Source organism: Balaenoptera acutorostrata, chromosome 4 (genome assembly GCF_949987535.1).
Source record: "Balaenoptera acutorostrata chromosome 4, mBalAcu1.1, whole genome shotgun sequence".
Taxonomy (NCBI): Eukaryota; Metazoa; Chordata; class Mammalia; order Artiodactyla; family Balaenopteridae; genus Balaenoptera; species Balaenoptera acutorostrata.
In genome coordinates, this window is record NC_080067.1 from 91154247 (window position 1) to 91171453 (window position 17207).

Genomic DNA, 17207 nt, shown 5'->3' on the forward strand with positions numbered 1-17207 from the left:
TTTAAAATGGGCTGAAGATTTGAACACTTTACCAAAGAAGATGTGCATCTGTCCAATAAACATGGAACATATGCTCAACACCAGTAGTAATTAGTGAAGTGCAAATTAAAATCACGAGAGACCACTTCACACTCACCATAGGGCTACAATGAAAAGGACTGACCATGTCAAGGGTCGGCGATGTGGAGTACCTGGAATCCGCATATATTTCTGTTGACAATGCGAAATACTACAGCCATCCTGGAAAACAACTGACCGTTCGCTTGTACCGCTGCCATTCATTTCTGAAAACTTCTAAAAAGAACACGCAAGCTTGGAGCCTCTCTAGCCCTCCACGCATCTGGGGAAGGGGCCCAGCGTGAGCCCCGCATGGGCCTGGCATCCTGCAACACAGGGCGCCCGGAGGTTGGGTAGAAGAAGGGCGCGTGTACCCCCCATTCTCGTGCCCCACCTGGCTCCGCACGCAGGGGTCCCCCGCGAGGAGGCACACTCTGCGCGGGCCCCTCCTCTGGGAGAAGAGAGGTGTTGGGTAGAGCAGAGCCCAGAGAACCCCTCCGTCCCCCAGTCTTTCATCCCCAGGAACAGGAAAAAAGAGATGGCAGGAAATGAAACTGGGGAGGCAAGCAAGGGGCTTGTGAGTGGTGCAAAGAGTCTTTTAGAGCCATTGAAGGATCTTAAGTATGTGGGTGAAAATCAAATTTACTCCAGCGGTGTGAAAAATGGACTTGGCCTAGAGGCAGGGAGACCAGTTTCACTTGGCCACCATATTTTATTATCAGTGTAGGCACTATAAGCACATGTCAGCTAGCGGGGAATTGGACTGGTGCGATATTCTGATGTCATCCTCTCATCTAGAGCAGTAAACCAACGTTGAATAGGCAAAGTCAATGAAGAGATCTATGATTGGGACTTGGGCTTCAGTCAGGAATGAGGATTAAACTAAAAAGCGAACATTCAGACCTTTCTGTTGTTGTTGTTTTTAATTTTTTATTGAAGTATGGCTGATTTACAATGTTTCAGGGGTACAGCAAAGTGATTAAGATTCTTTTCCATTATAGGTTATTACAAGATATTGAATATGGTTCCCTGTGGTATACAGTAGGTCCTCGTTTTTTATATAGTTTGTATCTGTTAATCCCAAATTCCCAATTTACCACCCCCACCTTTTATCAAATAGAAATTTATCTTATTTAACATTTCTACACTGTGCCAGAAAGGTATTCATGTATGTTTTCAATGGTGGTCCAAAGAAACTCTTAACAACTGTTTTCTGAACTGTCAAAACTATTTGTGTTATTTTACTTTAGGCTCGATGCATTGCACTTGCTTAGAAAATCATACATACCCGAGATATGATGTTTATTAACCAGAATAATTTTTAACCAGAATACCTTATATTCTGATCACAATGGAAATTATTTCCTACAGCTGGACATACTAATACTATACAATTTCAGGCGCTATATTAGCATTACTATTAGGCTCTGAATCCTAGGGTCTTTCTTATCTGCAGCTTTGATTTGGGTATGCTAAATGCATTCAGAGGCTAGAACTTTATATGCTGAGATACAAGAGTTAAAGAAAATTTCCAGGCTGTTTATCATGCCATAGTTTACAAGTAACACTAAAGGCCTTCTGTTTCATCATAGCTTTTAAACTGCTGTACAAACAAAAGGTGTGGTTACTGTTTAACTTTACACCTTTTCCCAATACAAGGTCAGCTTCCTCTGTACACAGGCTCAAGTAATTCCCACTATGCCCTGCCCTGTGTGCACCTTCTGGAAGTTGCCTGGTCTAGCCCCTGGACATGTAAGATCTGGGACATTTCCGAACCTGGTGGTGGAAGCTCTTGGAAATCTTTCACCACCACTAGGTGGAGGACACCTGTTTCAGGGGAGGAGGGGTTATGAAATAGGAAGTAAAACCAGGAAAAGGGAGTTGTGACCACGGTTCCAGGGCCTCAAACCCATGTTGGAATTAGCAGACCCTCAGGTCTCCATGCCATCACCCGCAGCTCTGTACCTCCCAGATCTAGGTCTATAAGAACCCAAGCTTGAAGTTCCAAATCCCATCCCCGAACGTCACATATTCGCTTCCCCCAGCTAGGAGGCCCCCAGGACATTTTTGAACACTGTCATCTCCAGTTCGCAGGAATCCGCCTTTGTGGCAAATGAAAAATGACAGATGACCACAGCCAACAAATCTGAGCAGCGTCAGGTCGGCAACGATCTTCCAGTGAAATGGCAGCCGGAGACGTCTGCATTCTCTTTTCTCTTCACCACCTCCTGTGTTACAGAGGCATCAACCCGCCTTCCTGCCCTCTAGGCTAAGAGGATCTCTCTAATCGTTTCTGAAAGCCTTCCGTGCCCTCCTCCTTTCCAGTTTTTCCACTTCCAAACTCCTACCGAAGACGTGTAAAGCAGAACAGAGACCATGATACAAAGAAGTTTCTTAAAACACCTCCTTTTCTGGGTTCTCAAGGCGTCCCCTTTAAGGAACCAGGCCCACCTCTTTCCCATTCACCTACTGGCTTTCCGTCCTGCCCATCACTCTACCTTTAAGAATATTTCCTGTTCCTTCAACCCAACTTGCACACCTCCGCCCCCCGGCCCTCCTCATTGGGCCGCCAGAGGCCCGTTCACTGTTCACTTTTCCCTCCACCTCCTCCCGCCCTCTAGCCGAGCGCAACGGCGTCTCGGGTTCTGATCGGCTACCACGGCAGCCTCCCCGGGATCGGATTGGTGCCATGAGTGGCAGAGGCGGGACCGCGGTGCACCCAGGATAGGCTGTTCGCGAGCCGAGCGGCGGCCGCGGGAGGGGCGGGGGGAGGGGTCGGGAGGGGCGGGGGGAGGGGGGCTGGGAAAGTTGAGGCCGCGCTGCCGCCGGGTCTCCGGCCTTGAAGGCTCGGGCTCGCAGCTGCGGCAGTGGCCGCAGGAAGAGGCGGCGGGGGCGGGGGGAGAGGAGGGCCTGGGCCCGCGCTCCCCCAGCCCCAGAGGAGCAGGCGGCGGCCGCAGACTGAGAGATTCGCCCGGGCGGTCGGACAACCCTGCGGAACCCGCTTGGGATCATGACCCAGGCTGGGGTCGCCGCCGCCGCCGCCGCGGCCGAGACCACGCAGCCCCGGGGTGAGTGACTGTTGGAGGGGGCCGCTGACAGCCGGGGCGGGGGGCGGGGGCCGGGGCTGCGGGGGCGGCTCCGGGGGGCGGCTCCGGGCTCTGCTCCACCCACCCCTTCCCCGCTCCCGGAGGCGAGGGCTGCGCAAAGTGTGTCTTCCTCCTGGGGACCCCTGCGTGCGGAGCCTAGTGGGGCGCGAGCGCCGAAGGTGCGCGCACCCCTCTTCTCCCCGACCTCCCGGCGCCCCGCGTCCCCTGGTGCCAGGCCCGTGGGGGGCTCGCGCTGCGTCCCGACCCCCGACATGCGCGCGGGGCGAGAAGGGCTCCACGCTGCCCCGGGTGCATAAAGAGCTGGGCATTCAGGTTCATACCGGATGGCCTTTGCCCGCCTTCTTCACCTTTTCCTGTTTCCTTCATTCCCTCTTCTTTCCTTGCCCTCCGAATTTCCTTCGGACCCACTGGTCAGACTCCTGTGACTTGCTTTTTAACTCTGACACCTATGTCGGAGAGTTAGGCTTGCGTCTTCTTTTTAGAAGCCTTTCTTTTCCTTTCTGAATAGGAACGATTCTCCCATACCCGCTGTCCCCTTCCCCCTCCCCCCATTACGGTTACAGTGGGATATGGTCCTTTGAATTTATTAACTTTATCTGGAAATAAGAGAATGCATAAACCTATACGTGGGATCCCAGCTAAAGACTTCCAGCTTACGTTCTCATGCTGTTTTTACTATTAAGTAGATATATTGACCTAACACCACACAAAACTAGACAGTTGTGGCTAACTTAAGTTTGCGGAAAAAAGACAGTTGCTTACTTATCAAAGTACAGATTTCTTGAATAAACCCTTCCGCGAGTAACATGGATTCTGAAGCATATTTGTACCTTTGCTTTTTCTTAAAAAGCAATCAAGCAAACCAGCAAACCTGCTTTTTGAAGGATCAACAGGCTGTTATGCACTCTAATCACTTTGATGACTTTTTCCTCCCGCACAGGACGCGTGTTTAATGTAGTACAGAGTTGCTGTATGGGATACATTTGGTGTTTCCCTTTATTTGCGAAGTACTTTAAAAGTAATTGTTAAAAAATAAGCAAAGTACTTTGTAATCATTGCACTTCTGAAACCAGGAACAGTATCCTGTCTCAGGAACAGTGTAAAGAAGAACTTAATCTCACGTTTTGCTCTAATCTAAGCAGTATGATTTTTTTTATACATAGGTATTACATTCTCTCTATATTTAAAAAAGAAGTTTTATAAAATCCAGACATGCATGCAGCCTAGAACATTCTTTGGAATAAAAGGACCTCATTGCAGGGATTCAAGGGCAGCATAGGATTGAAATGCTATAAATAAAATTCCATGAATTTTATTTCATGGAAATAAAATTCTAAAGTTGCAGACTGTGCAGTCAGTGAAATAGGCAGGTAAGAGAAATTGATCTGCTGTTTTCCTATTTTCAGACCTTAGCATTGTCAACAAGGGAAAAGAAACAAGAAAACTGAGAATGTTTAACTCAAGTTAGGAGATAAGCTTCCACAGGCAATCAGCTCAAAATTGTTGCTTATAAACAGAGACTGAATCAAGCTTGGGTCTTAACCATATCTTTCATGTCTTACCTTTTTATCCTCTAACCCAGTGGTTCTCAGTCTGGACTATACAGTAGAATCATCTTATGTACTTTTACATTTTAATGCCCAGACTGCTTGCCCCAGAGAGTCTCTTACTTTTGATGTGGGGTTAACCTCAGCTGTAGGTGTATTTTTTGAAGCTCCCCAGGTGTTTCTATTCAGCAGTCAGGGTTGAGAACTACTATGTGTCTAGAACAATGTCCAATCTACTAGGCTTGCGTTCCAGGCTCTTCTAAATTAGGCCTTCACTCGTGTGTCCAGCTTTCCCCCCACTACTTCCCAACATGAGCCTCCTTGTGGTCCCACAGATACGCAGTTCAGATCCCTGCGTTTGTTAATGAAATTGGTCTTTCTCAGCATATGGATGCCCCTCCCTGTGCTCCCTCTCCCCAGTGACAACAGTTCTAACCCTAAACTTCAATGAAGGTTTTCCTGGATGGCTCTTTCTCTTTAGTGATTGGCTCACTTTGAAATTTTAATCCACATATTGTTTAAAAGACTCCCTTTGTGGTTACATCATGTGGTAGTTTAACTTTCTTTTTCTTTAATAAATTTATTTGTAACTTCTTTTGTATATGTGTTTCATTATTCTCAAACTTAACGGCAAGGAGTATTTTATTTTTCACTCTTCTACAGCAGTTTGCTGTGCGTTGGATTGATTTGCTTTGAAACCTCCCCACTCTGCTTGCAACCATAGTTTCAGGTTTGATTCCATCCCAGCTGTTTCTGTCGTGGTAGCTTCCTCACACCTTAACTCACATTGAATTCATGTATGGATGTCAGTTTCTTCCATGTATTTTCCTGACTTCTTCAGTAGGTTGAGTATTTTCTCTTCTGTGGCCCCATAACAGCTTGTACTTATTTCTGTGTTAACACTAATCACATTGCCGTTGAGTATGTGTCTATCCACCTTCTCCATGAGCCTGCTACCCCTAAAGCGTCCACATTGAGAGCTCCAGGAGGTACGATTCACACTGTATTCTTAAATACCATTGCAGCATGTGGAGCTAGAACCCCGTGAACATAGCAACTGTGTTCTCTTCATCTTTGTACTTCTGGGACCTAACATAGCACTTATTAGTAGGCACTCAAAAAATGTTTGTGAAATGAGTAAATGTTGTGTTATATATTATGCAAAGATAACCATATACATCTTTAGCATAGGTTGATTTGGCATTAATTGATTTCACTATTAAATATTTTTATGTCCTAGACTCCTATTATGGATTTATTAAGGATTAGTGGAATTTAAGTAATTATGGTTATGATAGATCGCTTAAACATGTAATCATCCTTCCAATATGCATGGAGATATATACCTTGAGTCTTTTATTCTGAGCTCTGGAAGTCGACTCTTGTTATCTGTAAAATATTTGTGGAACTCTAAGAGAAAAGCTGTTAACTGTCCAATTAGATAGTTTTTCTTTTTCTCGTTAAATTTTCCATACGGGTACAATTGCACTACTTCAGAAGTCCAGATCTTTTAATTAGATCAGTAGGGCATAATAAGTTGCTCCTATTAATGTGCTAATATCCTGTTTTTCATTCAGTTCATCAAGTATTTATTGAGTGCTTACCATGTGTCCAGTACTCTTAGGTGCTAAAGAGAATACAGAAGTAGTAAATGGTGTGGACTCAGCTCTCAAGAAGTTTTTAGACTTACTGGGAGGATTGGAGAGCATCATATCAAATAAGGGACTGAACACAATATTCATTAGCTAATTTAAACGTAAGTACTCAAAATTGATGATGCAGTGATTAATACCACGTAAAATTAAGAAAAACCAGATATTCCTTCAATAGACATTTATTACTCCCACACTGAGTACTAATTGTTGAGCATACAAATATGGAAGATGTGGTGTCTACCATTTAGAAGCTTACGGTCTAGTGGGAATAGCCAATAAGCATATAGAGTGTATTTCCTGTTAAGATATTGTAGAGTATGTATTATGTCAGGATGTTTGGGACTAACCTCTAGGGATCAGAGAAAGTTTCAAAGAGGATAATTAGGAGTTCCCAGTTGGAAAGTTGATATGAGCATTCCAAACAAAGTGATAGGTGCAAAGGCATGGAAATGAGAGAGGGCATTTCTTGATTAAGGAGCTACCAGTAGATTGTTGTGGTAGAAAGTGGTATGTTAAAGAGCATGGACTTTGGAGTCAGACATGTGTGGTTTGCAAACTTTTATTCCTGAGAGGTCTGAGCCCTGGCAGACCTTGTCTGTGTAATGTAGCAGTAGTGTGGTAATTTTGCTGCTAGTATTAGTAAATAGAGGTGCCCCAGGGTTCTCCCAGTTCCCACCTATGCTTCTTGTGACTTCCCTTTTGTCTGTTACGTGGCTGCATGAGGAGCCCCAGACAGCCTTCCCTCCAAATTAATGAAGCCATTATTGGGTCCCTTGGCAAAAGCAGTCTCCCCTTAGCTACTGTAATTTCTTAAACAGCAGAAGCCTGTAGTGAAGGTGACAGGGAGAAGAAATTTGTAGTGTAACCATGAGAGGTACCACTTCTACCTCTACTCCAATTGCAGGATCAATTTCTCTTTGGTTAAAGCAACAGAAATTGTCTTAAGCAGAAAAGGGGGATTTATGGATAGATACTGGTAAGTTCATGGAAGTGAAGGAAGGTAGAATAATGAAGCCTTGGGAAGACCAGAGAAAGCAGCTTCTAGGATCACATGGGTCTGTGGGGCTAACTCAGCCTCAGCCAGTTTTCCTCCTTGTGCACAGAGTCTTGTTGGTCAGCCCTGTGCCCACCCCAGAGGTGAGCCCATGTTTGATAGTCATATCAGACCTCAGGAATCAGACAGAGAAGCTGTCCAAAGGAAGAGCGAGGTGGTATTGCCAGAAGGCCAAAAACAAGATATTTCCTACAGAGTTCGTAGGATCTGGCAGTGTGGAGATCTTGATGTGTGAGCTTGATGTAAACAGTTTTAGGAATAAAAGCCATGTAACAGGGAGTTGAAGAGTGAATGGGAAGTGAGGAAGAAAGGACAGTGAGTATAAACTACTTGTTCAAGGAGCCTGATGGTGGGAAGAGAGAAGAGAATAGGAACATCTAGAATCTGTGGCAAGGTCAGAAAAGGGAAAAAAAAATTTTTAATCTTTTAAATGGGAAAAAAATGAATAATACATTTTAATGTAAAAGCACTAATAGGGAAGGAGAGATTAATAATATATGAGAGAAAGGATATACTTTTGTAACAAAATTGCTAAGAAGTGGGAGTGATAGAGTCCAGAACAAAGGTAGAAGGTTTAGTCTTAGCTGGAAATGTTAGGGAAGGTTTTATAGAAGAGGACAGATTTGCACTGGGCTTTAAAGAGTTAATAGGATTTGGATAAGCAGAACAAAGTGGAAAAGTTGTGTCGGTGGGAAAATAGCATAGATTTAGCAAAAATAAACTAGATGATAAGGAGCACAGGGAAAAATCAGTCTGAACTGGGGAGGAGGGAAGAGTAGATGATGTGATCAGCTGTATAACCCTGCTCCTCTGTGTGTTGTACTCGGTAGAAATGGATGAGTGAGCCCTGCCAATAAAGAAGGCAGTGTGAGGTAGAGTCATGAAAGGTAGGATCCAAGAGTTTGGATTTGATACAGTAGATGTTGGAAAATGGTACTGTAGATTCTGGAGCAGGACAGGCATGTGATGGGATACAGTGCATTGGAAAGATGAATGAGACATTGGAGAATAGGGAAAAGACTGGGAGCAAGAAAGAGCCAGACCTGTGTAAAATGGGGACTCATCTAAGGTGGTAGTGACAAACACGAGAAGAACATTGTGAAACAAATTGATAGGATTCGGTGAGAAGATCTGAAGGTTACTTTTGAGTTTAAAGCCATGTTAAAATTTTGGTGTCGTCGATAAAATGGAGAAATTGGAAATAGGTCTCTTAAGAGGCAAGGCCATTTAACATGTTGCAAACAGACTCTTGTTTATTGGTTTTGAAATGAATTGTTCTGAAGAGAGCTTTGCCTAACCAAAGATTTGTAACAAGATCAGTGTTGAAATATAGCTTTATTGTAAAAAACATAACAGCTTTTACACAGAAACAATTTGAAACTTTGCAGGGAAAAAGCAAATAGAGAAAAGCATTCAGCCTTGGAAGTCAAAGTGAGAGAAAGACAAGGATTAATGTTAGAGAAAGATGATGCATAATTGGAGAGAGAAAGACAGCCTGGGAGAGAGAATTTCAAGAAAAGGCAGAGATCAGCAGCCTCAAATCCTGCAGAGAGGAGAAGACCTTTGACTTGGTGAAAAATAGTCCCTGACCTCTAAGAAAGCAGTTTCGGTTGGCAGGAGCAATCAGAAGGCATACTGCCATGGGGTTTAGGAGAGATTGGCCAGTGAAGGAAAGGTGAGAAGTTTCATAGGAAAGGAGGAAAGAAACGGAATGATAGACAGAAAAGGCAGTAAATTCCAGTTTAATATGAGGAAACTCTTTGTATTTTGGAAACAAGAGGGAAATGGTTAAGGAGGGAATATAGTACTAAAGAGGAAAGAATCGAGTATAGAATCTCTCTCCACAGATGGTGGAATTAGCTTTAGGATGTTCTGGTAGGCTGAAAGGACAGATGTATAGACAGAGGTCTGTTATGATAAGCGTAGGATCCAGTTAAGGAACGTGAACCAGATGACCTTCATCTTCCCAGTGAATTAGGGGGGAAATGGAAGAAAGGCAAGTAAAGTGTCTTTAGCTCTTGCTACATACCAGACACTTTGCTTGATCCATTAAACGTATTACCGTCTGTCATACAGAGTGAAGTAAGTCAGAAAGAGAAAAACAAATACAGTATGCTAACACATATATATGGAATCTAAGGGAAAATAAAGGTCATGAAGAACCTAGTGGCAAGACGGGAATAAAGACACAGACCTACTAGAGAATGGACTTGAGGATATGGGGAGGGGGAGGGGTAAGCTGTGACAAAGTGAGAGAGTGGCATGGACGTATATACACTACCAAATGTAAAATAGATAGCTAGTGGGAAGCAGCCGCATAGCACAGGGAGATCAGCTTGGTGCTTTGTGACCACCTAGAGGGGTGGGATAGGGAGGGTGGGAGAGAGGGAGATGCAAGAGGGAAGAGATATGGGAACATATGTATATGTATAACTGATTCACTTTGTTATAAAGCAGAAACTAACAAAAACAAAAAACAAAAAAAACACACAAAAAAACGTATTATCATGTAAACTCCTAAGAGTTCTTTAAGGGGTTGGTGATAATCTCCCAATTTTAAATGTGAGGGTGCTAAGACTTCAAGGAACACTTATTTTTTAAAACCAAGTAGCTAGTAAATGTCAACTTTGAGATTTGATCCTCAGTCTGAAATCAAAGGCTAGTCTCATTCCACTCTACCATTCATTCATTAATGTGAGGTGAAGAATATGGGGAACTTGAGAGAATCTGTATTACTGATTACAGTGGCCGTGCCTCAGAATCACTTGAGGAGCTTTAAAAAGCTCCTGCACCTTACCCCTGTCACTCATTCCTTTAGCAGCATGCTCACTGATTACCCACTATATTAGTCAGGCTTCTCCAGAGAAACAGTAGGATATATGTCACAAGATGAGTCTGGAGCATCTTACAGTGCCAAAAAGTAAGAAAGTACTAAAGAGTGTTAATAGGAAATTTGAGGAGGGCAGTTGGTGGAGAAGACTACTACTTTTACAACTTAAATCCTTCAGAATGATCGGAGTAGTTTAATATAAGGGTGTTTTATTTGTATAATGAAAAAAATCCAGTTAAATAACAAGAAGAATAAGAAAATGGGAGAATAAGGACATATCCTTATTAGTGTTGAAAAGCTGGGAAAGGTGTCATCTAAAGACGAAAAACATTGAGGACTTTAGGAGAAATGAAAAGCATATAGGAGCAGGTTGATGACAAACCTTATAGCATTGAGAAATCTGCAACCTGATACAGGCTTAAAGGAGAAACACTAGAAAAGTGAGTTTTGCCAACACAGTTCTGGAAAACCCTAAAAAATCAGAGACTTTGAAAAGTTGAGGTTGGTTGTCTTAGTCCATTTTGGTTGTTGTAACAAAATACCATAGACTGGGTGGCTTATAAACAACTGAAATTTATTTCTCACATTTCTGGAGGCTGGGAGTCCAGATCAGGGTGCCAGCGTGGTTGGATTCTGGTGAAGGCCTTCTTCTGAGTTGCAGACCGCCTACTTCTTGCTGCATCCTCACAAGGTGGAAGGGGCAAGCGACTTCTCTGGGCCTTGTTTTATAAGGGCACCAATCCCATTCATGAGGCCTCTGCCCTCATGACCTAATCATCTCCTAAAGGTCCCACCTCTTAATACTATCACTTTAGGGATTAGGATTTCAGCATATGAATCTGGGGGGGTGGGGAATGCAAATATTCAGATGGTAACAGTGGTCAAAAGGTAATTAGTTACTGGATTTTAGAACAACTGTACTAGGCCTAATTAGAATAGCTAATTACAGTGTTTACTCGAGGGCTAAGCTACTAGAACTTATTTATATAAATCGGGTGTATCTCCATCTTGGGCTTGAGGGCCAGAGAAAGAATCAGGGTTATACCTCAGAGAACTTCTGACTGCCCCTGTGAATGTAGGGCTCCTTCCTTCCGAAGTTACCCATCTAGCTGCTCCCCTCCATCTCTGCATGACACTCTGGATAGCCAGCACTCTCATAATCAGCATACACTTTCATGATGGGGAGAAGAGTGATATTCACATATATTAAAGCAGTGGTTGTTAGTGGTAGATGCCCATTAAAATCACCTAGGGAGCTTTTCTTTTTTTTTTTTTTTTTTTTTAAAGATGATTTCTACAGTGCATCCAGAGTTGAGAACCACTGTGCTGGGGAAACCAACTTTAGCTATCAGTTCGATTAACCAAGACTCACTAAATATTTAAGGAAACTCAAGAGGGTGAAAGAGGGACACCTGAGCAAACAGAGGAATTGATTTTTGAGAAAACAAATTGAATATAATAGATAAAAGATAACATTTGTTATTCAAAAATATCCTGAAAGATTTTAGGTAATATAATTTCCATAAAATAACAATGGGGTGCTATGAAAAAGAAACAAGAACAAGACAGTTTTTGGAAATTGAAAACATATTTTCTGAAATAAAAACTTTAATAGCAGGCTGAATAGCAGCATGACTGAATTAATGAACTAGAAGATCAGACCAAGGAGTTCTTCCAAAATATGGTACAAAAGAACAAAGAAGAAAACTATGAGCTGTTGGACATGAAATATATATCTAGGAGGAGAACTAATACTCTAGAACTAAAATTCTGCACAATTTCAGTAAGTCTTTGGCAGAGGGGAGATGGTGGGCATTTGGTGGGTAAGAATTAGAGTGTGTTAAAACTTCTGTAGTGGTAGAAGAGGAGACCATAGATACTATTTTTAATAGGAAGAAAATTTGTTTAAATTTAATATTAGTATATCTTAAGTTATTGATATGTGATTCCTTTTCTGTCAGCTTTATCCTCTCAGCTTTGCTTTTCTTTGTGTGTCAATTTCATCCTCAGACTTTCTTCCCTCTTTTGCAAGATGTCTGCAAGTTCAGTATTTGGAATTACCTGCTTTCTCTTTAAATTGGAGAGAGAAAGGGCACAGCTACCCACATCATCACAGAAAAGTCCTGAGCTTTGCTTTGATTGGATAGGTCAGAGACCAGTCACTGTTGTCAGAAAAAAAATCATTTGCCAAGACCTGCCAAGGCCTACTACTGAAGCACAAGGGCTGTGCTGGGGAGGGGTACATACCTAAGTGAGAATTGGGGAAGTTCATGGAGCGGAGAGGAGAAAATGTCTAACAAATGTCCACTACAGTATGTTTCTTAAAATTGTTAAGGATATTTATGAATAGAATAGATATAGAAGGAAAGAAGATATTGAGGAAAATAAACAAAAAGCCAGACAAGGAAAAGTAAAAACTTAGTGGAGGAGGGAAGAGAAAAAAAGCAAAATATGACCAAATGTAGCAATAGTTACAATAAATGTGACTGTAATACATTCTCATTTTTTTTTAAAAAAGCTCTTAAATTATGTAGAAACAAATCTCCAGATTTGTGTTATTTTATACATATATAAACAAAATAATGCAGAAAGGTTAAAAATAAAATACACACATACATACTCCAGGCAAATGTTGAATGGAAGAAAATGCATAGTAATTTGTTATCAAAATTTAATTCCAGACAACAAACAGTTAATTTAAAATAGTTGATAAAACTTTATACCTAAGGAGCTAAAAATACACACTCTTCTCAAATACTCATATAACACTTAACAAAAATATATTATGTAACAGGGCTACACAGAAAATCTCAAATTCTGAAAATTGAAAATTTTTTATTGCCAGTTGTAATGCAAGGAAATAGTTCTCTCTCTCTCTCTCTCTCTCTCTCACACACACACACACACACACACACACACACACACACACACACACTCTCTTAACAAAAGTGGAACCAAAAAAGAAGAAATATAACTTCTTGGAAAGCTTTTTACTTTACCTAAGTTTGAAGAGGATATAAAAGTTGAAATTACAAGGAAGAAAAAGTCAAGGTAATAAAAACAAGCAAATCATGGAAAAAAGAAATATAAATGATTTATAACATGTGAAAGGGTATTCAGCCTCACTAGTCCTCAAGGAGATGCAAGTTAAGCAATAATAAGATATTTTGTGTTGCTTTGGACTGAAAAATTTAAAAGATGTTGATTGTACCCTTTTTTTGTCAGCATTGTTTTTAATAGCAAACAAAACAAAACAAAACCCAGAAGTAAAAAAGGAAGAGAGATAACAACATTGTAAATCAACTATACCCCAATAAAAATTTTAAAAATAAAATAAAATAAATAAAAAAGAAAGAGGGATAAAGAGTATTCATCAATGGGTAACAGCTAAATAAATGATGGCTCATCCATGTTACACAATGCTATGCAGGTATTAGAAAGAGTAAGTTAAATTGATATGTACTTACTGGAAAGATATCCATAATGTATTTCTAAGTAAAAATAAAGCAGATTTCAGAGTGACATAGAGCATGATTTAATTTTTATAAAAAAATTTGTGCATGTGATAATACATATATGTAAATAACTCTGTAGAAAGATCAAGAAAATTGATGTCAAATTGATTACCAACTGGGAGAGGATAGAATGAATAGGTGGTAATGGGGACTTTGATTTTCCTCTTTGAAAAAAGGGATGTGGTTAGGGGTAATGTTTATTTTTTTGTTTTTCAGTATAGCATTTAAAAAATAATTTAATATTTAAGTGAAACTGTATACTATTTAGAAATTAATAACTTGAAAATATTACCTATCAAAATTTATGGGCTGTGGACAAAGTTGTACCTTGAGGAAATATTATAGCCTTAAATGCATTTATTAGAAAGACAAAAATTAATTCATAATGCATACATGTGGCAAAAATTAAAATTGCATTTGAAGATATACACTAGGTCTCCTGTGTACTGTGTCCCCCATTTCCCTTCCTCAAAGGCAGTCCTTCCAGAGAAATTCTGTGCATCATTTATTAACATGTGTCCTCCTCCCCATCCCAAAGGATAGGTATTATATACAAGTTTACTTGTAACATTTATTTATTTATCAATATTTATTTACTTATTTATTTATTTATTTACTTATTTGCTAGGGCTGCCATAACAAAATACACAGGCTGGATGGCTTAAACAAGAAAAATTAATTTTCTTAAAGTTCTTGAGGCTCAAAATCCAAGATTAAGGTGTCAGCAGGTTTAGTTTCTTCTGAAGCCTCTCCTTGGCTTGTAGATGGTTGCTTTCTCCTCACGTGGTCCTCCCTATGTCTGTGTGGTCTGCATTCTAATCTCCTTTTCTTATAAGGACACCAGTCATCTTGGATTAGGGCCTACCCTAATGACCCCATTTTAACTTAATTACCTCTTTAAAGATCCTATCCTCAAATACAGTCACATTCTGAAGTATTGGGCATTAGGACTTCAACATGTGAATTTGGGGGAGATACAATACAGCCCATAACAAATAAATAGGTAAATAAATAAATAGATAAATAAATAAATTTGACTATCAGTACATATAACTACATTGTATGGGTGGAGCTATTAGGTTGAACCATCTGAAATTGTAGTTTCTAGAGGCAGAAAATATCGCATATGGGCAGTTTCAGGGGTTCAACATGATACTGTGACATATTTAATCAGTCTCCTTTTGATGAGCATTTCCGTGTCTTTTGTTACTTGAATATCCTTGAATAAATGTCTTCTGCTACATACATACTTGCGGTAAATTTCTAGGAGTTGTTACATTAAAGAGGTATGTGTTTCTGTGGACCAGGTTTGGGTCCACATTATGTCAGGAGGGAGCTGGTCTGGGCACTGTGCTACAGGCCTTCCTGACAGGGACAAGGGCACCTCAGCAGAAAGAGACTGGGGCTGTAAGGACAGAGGCAGAAGGCAGGTGGGGAGAGTGCAAGAGATTGTGTGGCGGGAGGCATTACCTCCATTAAAGGAACTGTACTGATACATTCTCAATGGATTATTTTGTGACTAGAAATGACTAGAGGATTTTTATTATGTAATTGTGACCAGTAGAGTCATGGGATCTGCCCTAAATTTTATCCAAGGAGCAGGATCACCCAACAGAGGAGATTTGAAATGGGACTGGAAGATATTTTATACTATTTGCATTTTTTGTGTCCTGCTCTTTCCGTATAACAGTTACTAATATGTACATAAATAATTGCTTGGACATACATAGGAAAAATATCTGGAATTGATACCACCAGACTGTTAAGAGCAGAAGGGCACTGGTACTTCATATACATCTGTGCTGTTTAAAATTTTTATAAAGTGCAAGGATTATTTTTGCAACTGAATTAAAAAAAAAAAGCTTTAAAGCATGGAGTTCTCTTTGAATTTAATTATGATATAGTTTCTGAGCCAGAAATATCGATATTTGTAGTTTGTATGGGCAAGAGCAAGGAAAAGGTCTAAAAAATGCCGAGCTGTTTACAGTGGTTATTCCTGAAGAGTGCAATTATAGAGCTAAATAACTTTTCCATTTAACTTTATACATTTCTAGACTCTTCAGAAATGATTTTTAAAATAATACTGTATTGAATATTTGGAAGTTGCTAAGAGAGTAGATGTTAAAACTTCTCATCACAAGAAAAAATTTTGTAACTCTATGTGGTGATGGATGTTATCTAGACTTATTGTGGTGAGCATTTTGCAATATATGCAAATATCAAATCATTATGTTGTATACCTGAAACTAATATAATGTTATATGTCAATTATATCTCAATAAAAACATGTTTTTTATACAAACAGGTTACTTGTGTAGCTTAAAAATAAAAATTTAAAACTGCATTCAGCAAATTACTATGCCCTTGGCTTATTTCTTTTTCTTGAAATATAGTTTCACTCAACTGCACAGTAAAAGCAGGACTTCATTATTTCATATTCCTATATATGTCATAGCATCTCAGGATTGGCATTTATGAAAACTCCATGACTGATTGCACCCAACATGATGGTGGGAGCCAACAGACATCGTTAAAGGACGTAGTATTTCTTTAACGGCAGAGAAAATTAGAACTTCTGATAGCAGTTAGAGAAAGCAGAAGACAACACAGCACACTCATAAACAGTTCCTCAAGTTCCCACCAAGATGGAAAGCAGCTGCTGAAACCACGTGTATAGAGGAAGGATTCTTTTGGGTGTGAAAAGCACCCCTGTGCTATTCCCACTATTAATACATACATGCCAGATTTCAAGATTTAATGAGTTGAACCCCGTAGACCAGGTAGGAGGTTATTAACCTAAAATGCTGGAGAAGATAAATGCAAATAGTAGCTCATCTAGCAAAATACAGAGAGCAAAGATGCCTCAAAGCACTAAATAAGATGATAGCATACGTATATCCAAGATACTAAACATAAATGCTGTAATCACAATTTTGAATGACATGGAGAAATGCCCACCTTAAGTAAAAAACAGAACATAGCATTGCCTATGGCCTAACATTTTAATGACTGTGACCCAGACCAAGAATTAATGCTTAATTGTGTTGTAATTTCCGTGGATCATATTCTAGTTCAGTAGTGTAAATCATTTTGATTGGAGAGGACTAAGGATTTACTATAGATCTCTTATAAAGAAATGGAACATATTTTAAAATTGCATATCTACGTAGCCACTCTTAAAACATTTTAAGTAATTGTAAAATGCTTAGGAATGCATTCAACAGCAGCAAGACGAATACAGAGATTGAAAAGATCTTTCTCAACCCATGGACAAAGGATGTTTAAGCAATGTGCCGTAAAATATTTTCAATTAAGACACTTTAATTCCAACTTGAAATTTTTATAAGAATTAGGTTTTTCTCTTCATAGTCTCTAAAGACACAATTAAAATTAACCTTTACCACTAAATTGCTTCTTGGTGGGAAGAAAATGCAACTTGCCA

At 40.2% G+C, this 17207-nt stretch overlaps 1 protein-coding gene across 2 annotated transcripts in view; it reads left to right on the forward strand.

Annotated features, from left to right (window-relative positions):
- Positions 1-2856: 2856 nt before the first annotated feature.
- Positions 2857-17207, forward strand: part of USF3 (upstream transcription factor family member 3) — a 49940-nt gene continuing 35589 nt past the window's right edge. For both annotated transcript variants that reach the window (XM_057545348.1, XM_057545349.1), the window contains exon 1: positions 2857-3125. The gene's annotated coding sequence lies outside the window, so the exon portion shown is untranslated. The remainder of the gene's footprint in view (positions 3126-17207) is intronic.